At 40.1% G+C, this 13938-nt stretch overlaps 1 long non-coding RNA gene across 1 annotated transcript; it reads right to left on the reverse strand.

The window, feature by feature from the left end:
- On the reverse strand, positions 1 to 3478 carry LOC130409568 (uncharacterized). Its single transcript, XR_008904865.1, has 2 exons — positions 3316 to 3478; positions 1 to 3121 (listed from the first exon to the last, which is right to left on the reverse strand). It is a non-coding gene; the product is annotated as an uncharacterized LOC130409568 (long non-coding RNA).
- Positions 3479 to 13938: the final 10460 nt, after the last annotated feature.

The following is a 13938-nucleotide window of genomic DNA, read 5'->3' on the forward strand; positions in this document are numbered from 1 at the left end:
AACTCTCAAAAAAGAGTTTATTAACAAAAGTGAAAAAGCCACACAGGCAAGAATTTAAATATACCAGAAGGCTAAAAACAAAAAGGACACTCGCATCCACGAGTAAAGTTCAAAAGGTGAGAACAAAAGGTACTCTAGCTTGGGTCCAAAAACATAGCCCATACATGTGCCACTAAGAAAGAAATAAAATCATCATCAAGTAATACCACAGAGAGGTAGTAATCCACAATGGCTAGGACTCAGAAAGAGGACTTTGCACACTCAAACACCTATCAAAGAAATGAAGAACAGGGCAGCTTTAATACACTTAAATGAAACAAGACACAGATGAAACCAAAACCTCTGATAACAAAAAGAGAGGGAAACCAAAACAAAATGGGAGCCACTAGTGGCCAAACAAGGAAACAACAAGACTAATCCTGACACCATGTAGAAACTGTGACTTGGTCATTTTGTAATTTCCTGATCCATAACAGGTTTTGGATTATATGATTTTTCTACCGTTTCTGTGATTTAATTGGTGTATAGGTTTTCCCAGTATTCCTGCCATTACAATAGCAATTGTATCGAATAATGCTATACTGTAACTGCGTAATGTGTCTCTTTGAGATTTTATGATTTCGACAGGTATTAGTACTGACAATATAAAGTTTTTCTTTTTTTGTTTGTTATATGGTGACTTTATATAGCCTACTTTATTTCATATTATGGTAATTTATTTGTGTTTGGAGTTAGTTTCTTTCCCAGTTTCTTTTGAGTTTTCTTCATTTCTTAGTATCTGTATTAAATTGACTATTTTCTGATTGGTTTTGGGGTTTTTCGTTGTTATAAGGAGCAGAGTGCTTCCAGTAGCGGACCGATTCTTCTTTGTACCAAGTGATATTGCATCCCCAAGGGTTGTCACCATTTTCGTGTCATTGATTGCTGTGTGTTTGTGACAAAGAGGAGTTAAGAAAAAAAAAATCCCCTAGACTTTGACGCACACAAATTTGACATTTGAAAGTTCTTGCGGTCATTGGGCACCAAGAGGAAGTTCAATATATGCGTTAGATAATCAAGCAGCAGTTTAGTGGGATTCGGTTTTTAAATAACCAAAGCATTAAATGTTCATAGTTTAAATGTTTATAGTTTCAGCGGCCAGATAAACAGAGAAAACTTGCTTTAAGGAGTAGTTCACCTTAAAATTCTGTCATCATTTACACCTCTTGTCATTTCAACCTGTATGACAACACAAAACAAGATATTTTTAAAAATGTTGGTAACAGAACAGCACAGCCTCCCATTCACTTCTATTGTAACCAATGCAAGTGAATGGGGGCTGATAAAAACATTCTTCAAAATATATGAATTTCAGTTCTGTGGAAGAAAGACAGTCATACAGGAAATGACAAGAGGGTGAGTAAATGATGACAGAATTTTCATTTTAAAAGGTGAACTACTTCTTTAATTTGTTTTGGTTAAAACTTCATTGAACAAATCATAGGACAGCAGACCAGCAGGGTGGGGTGGTGGTGGTGTCTTTGAAAAAAAAGGCGAAAAAGAAAAAAAAAGAGGGGGTAGTGAGGGGTAATTGTGAATTAAGCTTCAATGTGACACCACAGGAGTTTCAAATTGTCCAAATGGCGCCAATTACCCCACAAAGCGGCCTATTTAGGTCAAGCGAGAGGGCATAGAATGAGTGTCAAAGACATAGTAAGAAACAAAGATGGTAAATGAGACAGAGAGAAAGAGTCACACAGATGGGCACACAAAAAATATGTATATATATTGGTAGGATATTTACCAAATACATATTTAAACAAAGTACATATGTGATTTTGGTGCTGTTGGTCAGTGAACTGTGTACTGTCTGTTGTGCGGTAGTGCATTGGGTTAACTGAGTTCAAATCCTGAATTATGGCCCTTTTATGGCTAAATATGTGTTAACTGTGGAGCGCTAGGCTCATCATTAATGCTCTGAAGCATATCAAACATGTCTGAAGTATTGTAATTTTGGCAAAACTATTTCCTGTTTGTTTTATCCCTGGTGACAATTTAATAGATTTCATATAAAACCATTGTATAGTGTCAAATCCTTCAGGCGAACACTCAACTTATCAACATTAGTTCACCCAAAAATGTAAATGCTGTCATCATTTACTCATCCTCAGGTTCTTCTAAATCTACATTTCTTTGTTCTGCTGAACACAAATGGAGATATTAGGAAGAATGTCTGTAACCAAACAGATCTCATTCCTCGTTTTCTCTCACATAGGGAAAATAAATACTATGGGAGTCAATGGGGGATGAGATCTGCTTGGATACTGACATTCTTCTAAATATCTTCCTTTGTGTTATTCGCAGAACAAAGACTTACAAATTTAGAGACAATGATTTAGACAGGTTTGGAATAAACTGAGCAAATGATGACAGAATTTTAATCTTCAAGTGAACTATCCCATCTTCTTCCACTTCATCCTGGGACGGGTCCCGGGGGCAGCAGTTTAAGCAGGGATGCCCAGACTTCCCTCTTCCTAGACACTTCCTCCAGCTCTTCCAGGGGGACACCTAGGCGTTCCCAGGCCAGCCGGGAGACATAGTCCCTACAGCGTGTCCTAGGTCTCCCCCGGGGTCTCCTCCCGGTGGGACATGCCCAGAACACCTTCCCGGGAAGGCGTCCAGGGGGCATCCGGAAAAGATGCCCGAGCCACCTCAGCTGGCCCCTCTCGATGTGGAGGAGCAGCGGCTCTACTCTGAGCTCCTCCCGAGTGACCAATCTTCTCACCCTATCTCAAGGGATCGCCCTGCCACCCTGCGGAGAAAGCTCATTTCGGCCGCCTGTATCCGGGATCTTGTCCTTTCGGTCATGACCCACAGCTCATGACCATAGGTGAGAGTAGGAACGTAGATTGCCCGGTAAATCGAGAGCTTCGCCTTGCGGCTCAGCTCCTTCTTCACCATGACAGACAGGTACAGTAACCGTATTACTGCAGAAGCTGCACCGATCCGTCTGTCAATCTCCCGTTCCATCCTTCACTCGCTCGTGAACAAGACTCCCAGATATTTGAACTCCTCCACTTGAGGCAGGAACTCTCCACCAACCTGAAGTGGGCAAGGCACCCTTTTCCGACTTTTCCTAACCCTTTAATGATAAATGTTTGACTCATTATTTTCTATCTAATGGATATGAATGCTGCCAAAATTAACCAAAAATACAAGTGTATAAAAGTAAATGAGAATGATTTGTTTCCTTGAAAGTGAGTCATTCTATAGTAAAGAAGCAGGGGAGGTAAAATGAGAGGATCTTTAAGGGTTAATTAATCTAGGTTAAGTTACCTCTGGAAGGCCTTCGGGACTTCTGTTTTTTTTAATTAAAATCTCCTTCATGTAGCACCGCCAATTATCCTCAGAGGGAATGATGCCTGTGTTATGAATTCCTTCTTCTCTTCTTTTTTCCTCTTGTTTCTCATTTCCTGCACTCAAAGGCCAGTGACAGACAGCTCCGTGCAAGTCTCGGTTTCTATGTCTCGCTCTCTTCCCATGTTGGTTTTTACAAAGGGATCAACAGCAGTGACCTCACCACAGGCGTCCAATCAGAAAGAGACACAAGATAGCAAAACACACTCTGCTCCAATAACATCATGCAGGAAAACATGGGCGAGCCAGATAAATTGATTTTATCTGTATTTGTGTTAGCGCCAGTGCCTGTGGCTCACCAGGTGGGACCGTGGTGACCTCCGACCTAGTACTGACTGGTCTGTTTGGTTTTGGGAGGCAGGGTGGTGGGGGGACCAGATTAAATAGTTCTATAATCACATGTTGCCCAGGCCTGGTCTCTCTTTTCACATTTCATACCCTGTTTCTCTAATCACAGAAGACTAAATCAGTTTATTTCAAGTTATTCCTGTAATTCCCTCTTTTCTTCCTTGTGGTGTCTTGGGTGGGTTTTAGCATATGTGTTCTGATACACTTCTGAGACACTCGTTTGTCATCTAGCCTGCCATCAACGTCTTCATTGTGGCTGAAAGGTGATCATTTTTTTGACAGATGTGCCAAACATCTGGGACAATAATTATTGCTAATAACTTCCAGGCCTCAGATAAATGCAGCCTGTTTCTGGATGTTGATCTGCATGGACTGATCTTCACCTTCCCACCCTGGTTTTCAATCTTACACAGAGTGAAGTGCAGAACTTTAAAAGACAAAAGCATGCTGAATTGCATGTAATGGCATAAATGTGGCAAAAACACTTCTTATATCAGACTTCAACTTGTATATGACTTACTTTTGAATATTTGTTTGTTGTTTAAGACAGCCACAGGATTCCTGCCATCATTGGAGCAGATACATGCAGCTCTCTGAACAACCAAGAGCCTTTTTTTATACTTTGGATAGTTCATTTACTGGCAAGACAGCTAAACGCTGCTCTCCTTGGAAAAGGCTGATTTACTAAGTGCTGCTGTGGGTCACCTGAGGGTGGAAAATGTCTGGATGTAATGGATGGATGGGTGGTTTGGTAGTTTTGACATCTTCGAGCTGTGTGACAAGCATCTGCAGTTGATGTACAAAACTTTACCCATGTGTTTCTTTTAGTGTGAGGGAAAAGTACATGATAAATTTATTAATGGTATAGTTCAACCCAATTATAGTTTTCTACCCTCTTGTTGTTCCATGGCCAAACTATTTTGCAGATTGGTGACTTTGCTCTTTATTTATTTTGTATTAATTTATCTTGGTATTGTGCATCAGCTCAAAAAAAACACATTTGCTTACATTTGCTTTGTCTATTTATATACATATATTTATTTTTCTGATCGTTTTCATTTCAAAATTTTGATTTGATAATTGTTAATGTCTTTAACAAATTAACAATTTATAAAATAGAAGAATTTTGATTGCAACACAATGACTACATACTTACCACTTTCTAGGGCTTAACAGCTCCAGTCCCCATTCACTTTCATTGTCTGGAGCAGAGTCCGCACTAATTTCTTTAACACACATATACACTTTTGCATATTCCACTATGAAGTAATCCTTCGGGAACGGTGGCTATATGTGTTCATTGGCCACCTGTTGAGATATTTTTTTTGATTAACGGTTTCTACACAGAGGAAAGAAACAAAGGAACATCCTGTGAGGAAATCAGCACCACACACTTATTCGGCCCCAGCGCACATGTCCGCCACATAAATCAGTTCACAAATTATCTGCTGTGGAGAACGAGGCTAACCCAGTAGAAAAACAAACAGAGCAGTGTAGATGTTCGGCCAAACAGCAATTCGCCGTGGCTCTTTAGCTAAGCGATTTATGAGAATGAGATTGTTTCTGGGGAGTATCGTGATTCGGTCTCAAAGGGCACGATAACTTCAGAAAGAGTACAGAAGGAGGGTGCAAGGGTGAGGCGTAAAAAATCTTCTCCAGGTTTAGCAGATGGAGAATGGAGGAATGTTGCCATACAGAATTGTTGCTCTTGAATGGCAGCCAGACAGCATTCAGAGATGTGGTCATGCAGCTGAGAGACAGTCACAATTAATGTTTCCCGACAACTGTATCCGTCTCTTTGCTTTTTACTTTCACAGTATTAAGAGGAACAGTGTGTCCTGATCTTACAACATACTTCTTTATCGATTGATGTTCTGCTCTGAATGCTAAAATGGGCCAAAACTCACACCAACAAACACATGTACTGTCCTCTTTAAAATATATGTTCTTTACTGGCTTTTCATGGCATTTTAGCAACTCTTTTAATATTAAAAAGCGTGCATTGTATATAGGGTTGCTATATGGTTTACTGTAGATTAAAGGTAAACTTTTGTTTTTGATGTTACGTTATACTGTAGGATCCTTAAAGCCGTATATTGGTTTGTAGATAGTACTGTACATTTACAGCTTTGGCTCTTACTTTTCAAATGTTTATCAAATTTCTAAGATCGCAGAAAAAATCCCTCAAATTTCTGAGATTGCAAAAAAATACTAACTGCATCAGGCCTTATTTAAGTTATTGATTCTTGGCTTGAACAATATCCAATCTAAAGAGGGCTGTACACCGGAGGAGAAGTGCTATGTTAATGTATACTGACTAGGGATGCACCGATACGTACATTTTGGCCGATAACGATAACTGGTTATCCTTTAACATTGGAAATCGTTAACCGATACATTGGGCGATATAGAATATCTAAATATTAACAAAAATGACTTTTGATTTTTGTCTTAACTTCAAGAAATGTTTTCGTACCCTATGTCTGTGTTTAGCGAATGCATATAACGTTAACATTAGCATGTAGGCCTGCCATTATTTCTGTGGTGTTACAGTTTGTTTATCTTGCTATTAACTTCGCATTTTGACACATTTGCCGCACGTGCACCTATATAGATATATTTGAGTGAAACAACAATAATTTTTCATAACGTCGACTTTCTGAAATGCTCCATGTACCATAACAACGCACAGTTAAGATGAAATAATAGTATTACTAACGTATTAAAAGTATTTTAAGAAAAAATCGTATTTTATTTCATTGATGAACAAAAGCACAACATGCATATTGTCACACTGGGAGTTTTTATGACAATATTGTCACTTGCCACTGACAAACATCCTGCTCCAGTCGTGGTGGAGTTTGTTGTGGATTAGCGTCTTCTTCCTCGTCAGACTCAGTCTCAAATTGGTACGGTAAAATCGCCGCCATCTCTAGATACACATATAATATACATGACATCGAACCAGATGTAAACCGTAATCCTTTGATGATGGTATGGGGGTTCTATTTGCGACAAATTGTGAACGCGTTTGACCAATAACAACAGACTACACCATCTGACCAATCACATTACACAAGGTTAGCGGGTAGGCGGGGCCTAGATGGATGAATCACGGAACGAATCATTTGAGAGTCAGTAGAGAAGTAAGGTACAAATAACTGCCTATTATTACGACATTATAGTGTTTTTACAGATTGTATTTACTTAAACTTGTTGTTGGGCACTCCATAAACCAAAGTAGGACCTAAAATACCATATGCTAGGTACTCTTTAACCTTCAAACGTTTCTGGTATATTTTTTATTTAGTAAACAAATTAAAGATGTTCTTCCAGACAGCCTAGTAAAATGTTCTTAATAGACACAAATCTAACAGGTCTCATGACAGAAAGTGTTCAGACAGCAGTCAGATTCAAGCAATATGCTTTTGTTCCCATGATTTACAGATTCATAAATACTGTATTTACACACTGTACCTACAGTACATCAACAATGTTTCGTAATAGCAGTAAGTGAATGATAATGACTGAAATCACAATATTTAATTGTGAGCAGGGTAAAGCTGAAGAAGTTTAACCAGGGGAAATTATTTATTATTTATTGGGTATAATATATCGACCTAAATTGTGTTATTATTTTATTACCGATATGATATGGCTGGTAATCTATGGTGCATCCCTAATACTGACCCCACTCAAGGCTGTAAGATACAGTGATCTGTTTGAAAAGAAAATAAACTACAAAAAAAATTATAAACAAAACCATCACTGATATAGATTGCATAGAGATATTATGTACATTTACATTTAGTCATTTGGCAGACGCTTTTATCCAAAGCGACTTACAGCGCACTTATAACAGGGACAATCCCCCTGGAGCAACATGGAGTAAAGTGTCTTGCTCAAGGACACACTGGTGGTGGCTGCTGGGATCGAACCAGCAACCTTTCAATTTACCAGTTCAGTGGTTTAACCCACTAGACCACCATCTCCAATTTTTACATAAATATGTAACAATTTATGTTTTTTAGGAAACTTTACGAAGGAGTGTTACCACCGGACACAATTTGAGCGGAATGAAAATAACATTTGAAAGCAGCTCTGTCATGGCTTCTGCATTCTGCACCTCTCAAAAACATCACAACAGTATTTAGTTCGCTATATATGGAATTGTTATTGCATAGTACATTACTATTAGCACATGAACCATATATCCAGGGCTACGTTTCTTTATTATAATATCGAATTAAGTTTAATACACACTATTTAAAAGTATTTTGTTTGTAATGTAGGTTTTTAACTGTATGTTTAGCAATGTCAGTATTGCAGCTCTATAAATAAAGGCATGTTTAACAATACGGCAGCTGAATCGCTACATGACATACAAGAACCAGTCACACTGAAGCATCCAGATGTCTCCAATAAGTGAAAGTGACTTAGTCAGATATGGTGACTCATACCCGAAATGTGACCTCTGCTTTTAACCCATCAAGAGAGTAGTGAACACACGCATAGCATGTCTTGAACACACATACACCCGGAGCAGTGGGCAGCTATCACTGCAGCACCCGAGGAGCAAGTGGGGTAAAGTGCCATGCTCAAGGGAACCTTAGTCGGTACCCACAGGCCCTTAGGATCAAACCAGCAACCTTCTGGTCACGTGTCCGACCCTCTTACCTTTAGCCATGAATGCCCCCGTAATAATGCATTCTTATGAAAGAACCCACGCGATGTGATCAAGTTTATTTATAACTTGTGGGGGGTTAGGCCCAGAGCCATTGATAGATACAGTCACGTGTTCTAAATTGAATTTCAATGGAACAGTTTTTTCACAGTTTCAATAGTTTCTGTAAGTGACTAGTAATACATGGAGCTGCGACTAAACAGACCAACTGAGGTTAACATCTAACACGTTTAGAGAAGCCATTGAATTAATAAAAATAATGAGCATTTAAAGAGAAAAGAGACAATGAGGTGTCACGCAAATCACAAGTCCAGTACGTTGTACCGCAGGGCTCAGTCTTAGAGCCTCTGCTCTTCGCATTATACATACTAGATAAAATAAAGGGACACAGAGTTAGCTTTTACTGTTATTATGATGATACTCAACTTAAAATTTTCTCAAAGCCTCATGAAACACAGCATTTCCATCGAATAATGGAATGCATAGTCAATATAAAAAACTATATAACAATTTTTTATTACTGAACTCGGACAAAACAGAAGTGTTACTTATTGGACCGAAAACCGCCATACGTAACAAACAAGAATGCTGCTCAAGTATTGACAGTTGCTCCATAAAACCCTCTTCGTCAGCTAAGAATCTTGTTGATCTATTCCATAATAATCTGTCATTTGAGAGCCATGTCGCCAACACCTGTAAAATTGTGTTTTTCCATTTAAAAAAAATATCTGAATGTCATACCGTATGCTGTCACTGTCAGATGCAGAGAAATTAATTCTTGCATTCATGACATCAAGACAAGATTACTGTAATGCACTGTTAGGTGATTGCCCTGCAGGTTTAGTACAAAAACTCCAACTGGTCCAAATCGCGGCAGCTCGAGTTCTTACAAGTAAAAAACAGTTATGAGCATATTAGCCCGATTCTGTCAACCTTGCTGGTACACTTTGAGATCAACAGATGAGAACACCACAGAGTACAAGCGAAGAGGTTTAATCCAGAATAGCGAAAACTCAACCAGAGTTAAATATAAAAAAACAAGGCAATAATCCAGAGATCAACAGGCAAAAAATCCAAAAACACCATGATAGCAAAGAGACCAATCTGCAAAATTGTTTGATCCCGGAACAGAGTGTGCCGATTGCATAAGTGCTAGATGGAGTTCAGGGGTAACAAAAGTCCTTCCTTATGGGGGTGGGGAAACTCTTTGATTTCCTTATCGATAGTCCAATGGATCGGGTTGTGAAACACTGCTGGTGGAAGTATAGATTCCGGGTCGGAAGAATTCAGCTCTGAATTAAACTGGCGGGACATGGCATCTTCTTTACCGTTCTGGTTGCCAGGTTGATAAGTAACCTTGATATTGAAGCAAGAGAAGAACAACGAACAACGTGCTTGCCTTTAATTAAGTCTCTTGCCGTCTTTCAGGTACTCCAAATTGCTGGGGTCCTTGATGACCGAAAACTGGTGGTTTGCTCCTTCCAGCGAGTGTCTCCATTCTTCCAAGGCCTGTTTTATGGCTTAGAGTTCCCTGTTGTAGATATCATAGTTGGTCTCTGCCGGTGACATCTTGTGTGAAAAGAAGGCACATGGGTGTGGTCGAAGAGGATTCCCCTGCCACTGAGAGAGCACCGCACCTACCCCAGTAGCAGACGCATCAACCTCACCGTGATGTCCACTTTGTGTGATGAAGGCGGTCTTCCATCAATCTCCTGACCGGATCCTCACCAAATTGTAGGCATTTCGAAGATCAAACTTCGTGAAAACTGGTGGGATGGTGGGATCAAAGGAAGGGGATAGGAGGATTTCTGCATATTCAGGATCCGGTAGTCTATGCAGGGTCTCAGGCTCCCATCCTTCTTACCCACAAAGATGAAACTAGATGCGGCAGGGGAAGTGGAACGACAAATGAGTCCTAGATTCAATGCCTCGTCGACATGCGACTCCATGGCTTTCTGCTCTGGGATCGATAGAGCATAAACCTTCCCTTTTGGGATGACAGCACCAGGCAGCAGCTCGATGGCATAGTCCCATGGCCGATGTGGGGGAAGTTCCGTTGCAAGCCGCTTCGAGAAAACATCCTGGAACGAAATGTACCCTCAGGGAATCTGGTCAAGAATGGCTTCATCGAGACTGGCCAATGCAGAGGTAAAGACATGGATAATGACTGAATTCGTGGATACCGGCTCTTCCGGCAATAAACAGGTGTCTTCGGCATTAGAATCCCACCGTAAGATCTTGTACGTCTGCAGTCTACGAGATGACAAAGTGAGAGCAGCCAGGGTCGTCCAATGATGATATCCGATATGGATCCCTCCAGAACCCAAAACGTGATTTCTTAGATGTGATTTGGATTTATCCGCATGGTTACCAGCAGTGAGTGAAATCCAATCCGACCTTGTCCCAACGGTTTACCCAGAATGTTCTGAATAAGCATGGTTCTGTCACTACGAATCCGTTTAATTGCCAGTTCATCCAAGAGGGCTTGCGAGATAAAATGTCCTGCCATTCCGGAGTTGATAAGTGCTTTGGCTGGAAGAGACGAATTCATGGCAGAAATCACTTCATCAGTGTGAGCCTAAGAAGAGATCGCATCTTGTAATCGAATCAGACTCACCAAGGTTTGAGATGTCATCATAGATGGCCATTTGAAAGCGGATACCATTCTGCAAACCTTGTCGGTAGACTGAGATTAAGCCTGCTTCATTCCATCCACTGGACGAGGCTAGGGTGCGGAAGCGTAGAGCATAATCAGCCACTGAGTAATGTCCTTGCCGTTACTGGAGTAGTTGGTCACGTACAGAAGATGATCAGGCGCCTGTCCGAAAACCTCTCGCAGATGCTGCAGAAACAAACTTAAAGATTTGAGTGGCCCTCCAGTCTCCCAGATGCCTTTAGCCCAGTTTAGAACTTAGCCATTCAGAAAAGATATTACGAAGGCGATCTTAGAAGGATCTGATCTGAGGTAGACTGACCTGGGTGCATCTGGAAATAGAGTTCACGTGGTAGAACAAACCTGCCGCACTCCTCCACGGTTCCGGAGAACTGAGACGGTGTGGCCATGGGACTGGATGCGAAGGTAGGAGTAGTAAGTAGGTCCGAAGTGCCTCTACCGGTTCTGTGAAGGGGACCGGGTTTGCCGGAGTCAGGGTTCTGGTACTCTGTGGTGTGGTCATGTTGGTGGGTCGATTATACTGTAACGCTTTGAGATCGGACAGATGAGAACACCACAGAGTTCTAGTGAAGACGTTTTAATCCAGAATAGTGAAATCCTAACCAGAGTTAAATATCAAAAAACAGATACTGAAATATTCCAAGATAACAGGCAAGAGAAAAAGAACAACAACTGAAACACCATAATCGACAAAGTGGTGGTGAAACAAAAGAGTATCTATAGTCCTTGGGGAATTGGGTGCAGGTGACGGTGTAATCAGAACTCAGGTGATTGTGAACAGAGGAATCTGTGCTATGATGGTTACCTATAAAGCATCGCATTAACTTTAAGATCTTGCTTATTACCTATAAAGCCCTACATGGTTTAGCTCCTCACTGCCTGAGTGAACTTCTCTTGTTTTACAGTCCATCGCAATCCTTTGTCATGAAATACGTGGAAGAACCTAAATGCAGGCAGCAGTTTGACTCCACCGCAAGACCAAGAATAAAGATGACATGATTGCGGAATCATGACAGTCCTTCATTAAACTCTCAGTCAGTCTATTGGTGACGGTGATATAATTTAGATACTGCTCTTTGACACGATGGTGCTTTAAAAGACACAAAAGTATTATGACGTTTGTTTAAAAGCTTTTGAGCTTGGTGATAAACTACTGGGATCAAGCAGGGAACCTGAAGTCTTAAGCATCAGTACTACGCTCACACGCCAAGCGTAATGTGTAATTTACGCATCGTGAAAAATGCTTTTCGTGTGGGCTACATGACAACAGCGTTTTGGGGGACTTGAACTTTGAGAACCATTTTCAAAAGTTTATATTTCCGGACCCGACAATGCAGTTGTCATGTAAACGAACCGCCAAATGCATAAAAACTTTTGAGTTAAAAGCGGCGTTGTGTAAATGACCTCTCAGTGACAAACACTGTGGTTTATACAATATGAATATGAGCAAAATTTTCTCATGTATTGCATTCTGTTGCAATACTAGCACCATGTAATTTGTAGCAGCAGTGGTTGTGGGGATCATAATTATTTGCAGAGATAGAAATAGCCTCACACTTACACAACATGTGCTGTAACGTCTTAATGAAGTCCTGACACAACAGAAGATGAACTCAGGCTGCATTAATTTGAAAACACATGTGTTTTGAGATCTTTAACTGCCAGCTAACCACAGGGAGCATGTTGTTATGGTGTATAAACACTTGATCTCTTATTTAATGTGCTGAACCTCAGGATTAAACTCCACCTGGGAGGTCTTCATCTTAAGATAAGTATTCTTTAAGCAATAAGCGAAAACACATACTGTGCCTCAGTTGCTGTCATGCTTCACAAGGGGAGAAGAGAGAAACACATCTTACTAGGGGGAAAATTAACATATGATAATAACTTAAATGATTCAACAACGGTTCAAAGTTTTTGCCTTAAAAGGTCTTTCTCTCTCTATTCCTACACTCAAATTTTAAATTATTAAATGTGCTAAATTCCTGCCATGGAAGCAATCAAACTATCTGGGTCGGAGATAGCAGATTACACCCCTCCCCATTACTAAGTAAAATATGAAAGAAATTACTATATTTTTTAACTTACGAGAAGTAAGATACAATTCTATCACAGTTTTTAAATGAGACTGGAATGGCCCATAAATGTGACCTCCGGAGTATGCAACCTCTGAAAGAATCCACTGATTGAGATATATTTGCAAACAATAAAACCATTGCAAACAGATAAATTAGCTGATAAACCTACAGTGTAAGAGTCAATGCTTTCAATTACACTCATGTAAAGTGTCTGGCAGCTCCTGTGAGCATCAATTAACTCTCTCTTGAATGTGTTGAATTTAGACTGCAATATGAAACAAAATGTCTCACACATCTTCTTTGAATGCAAAGTTACAAAACCCATTCAACAAATTGTTTATTAAACAAAATTAATATTTAGTCATTTGGCAGACGCACAGTGCACTTATTACAGGGACAATCCCCCTGGAGCATCATGGAGTAAAGTGTCTTGTTCAAGGACACACTGGATGTTGGCTGCTGGGATCGAACCAGCAACCTTTGATTTACCAGTTCAGTGGTTTAACCCACTAGACCACGATCTCGGCATAATATTAAATTAACATACAAAAAAGTGTACAAATCGATAATTTGATACAATTATTACACAACAAAATATTTTTACAAAGAATTATGCATATAAATTAAATTCAATATGAATAGTTATATGCCAGACTGATTAATAAACACAGACCGGAAGTTATTTCGGGCCAGGCACATGCGTCCAAACAAACCGCCTATATCTATGCACACAACACCCTCGCAACCTAGATACCAGG

Source organism: Triplophysa dalaica, chromosome 20 (assembly GCF_015846415.1).
Source record: "Triplophysa dalaica isolate WHDGS20190420 chromosome 20, ASM1584641v1, whole genome shotgun sequence".
NCBI lineage: Eukaryota > Metazoa > Chordata > Actinopteri > Cypriniformes > Nemacheilidae > Triplophysa > Triplophysa dalaica.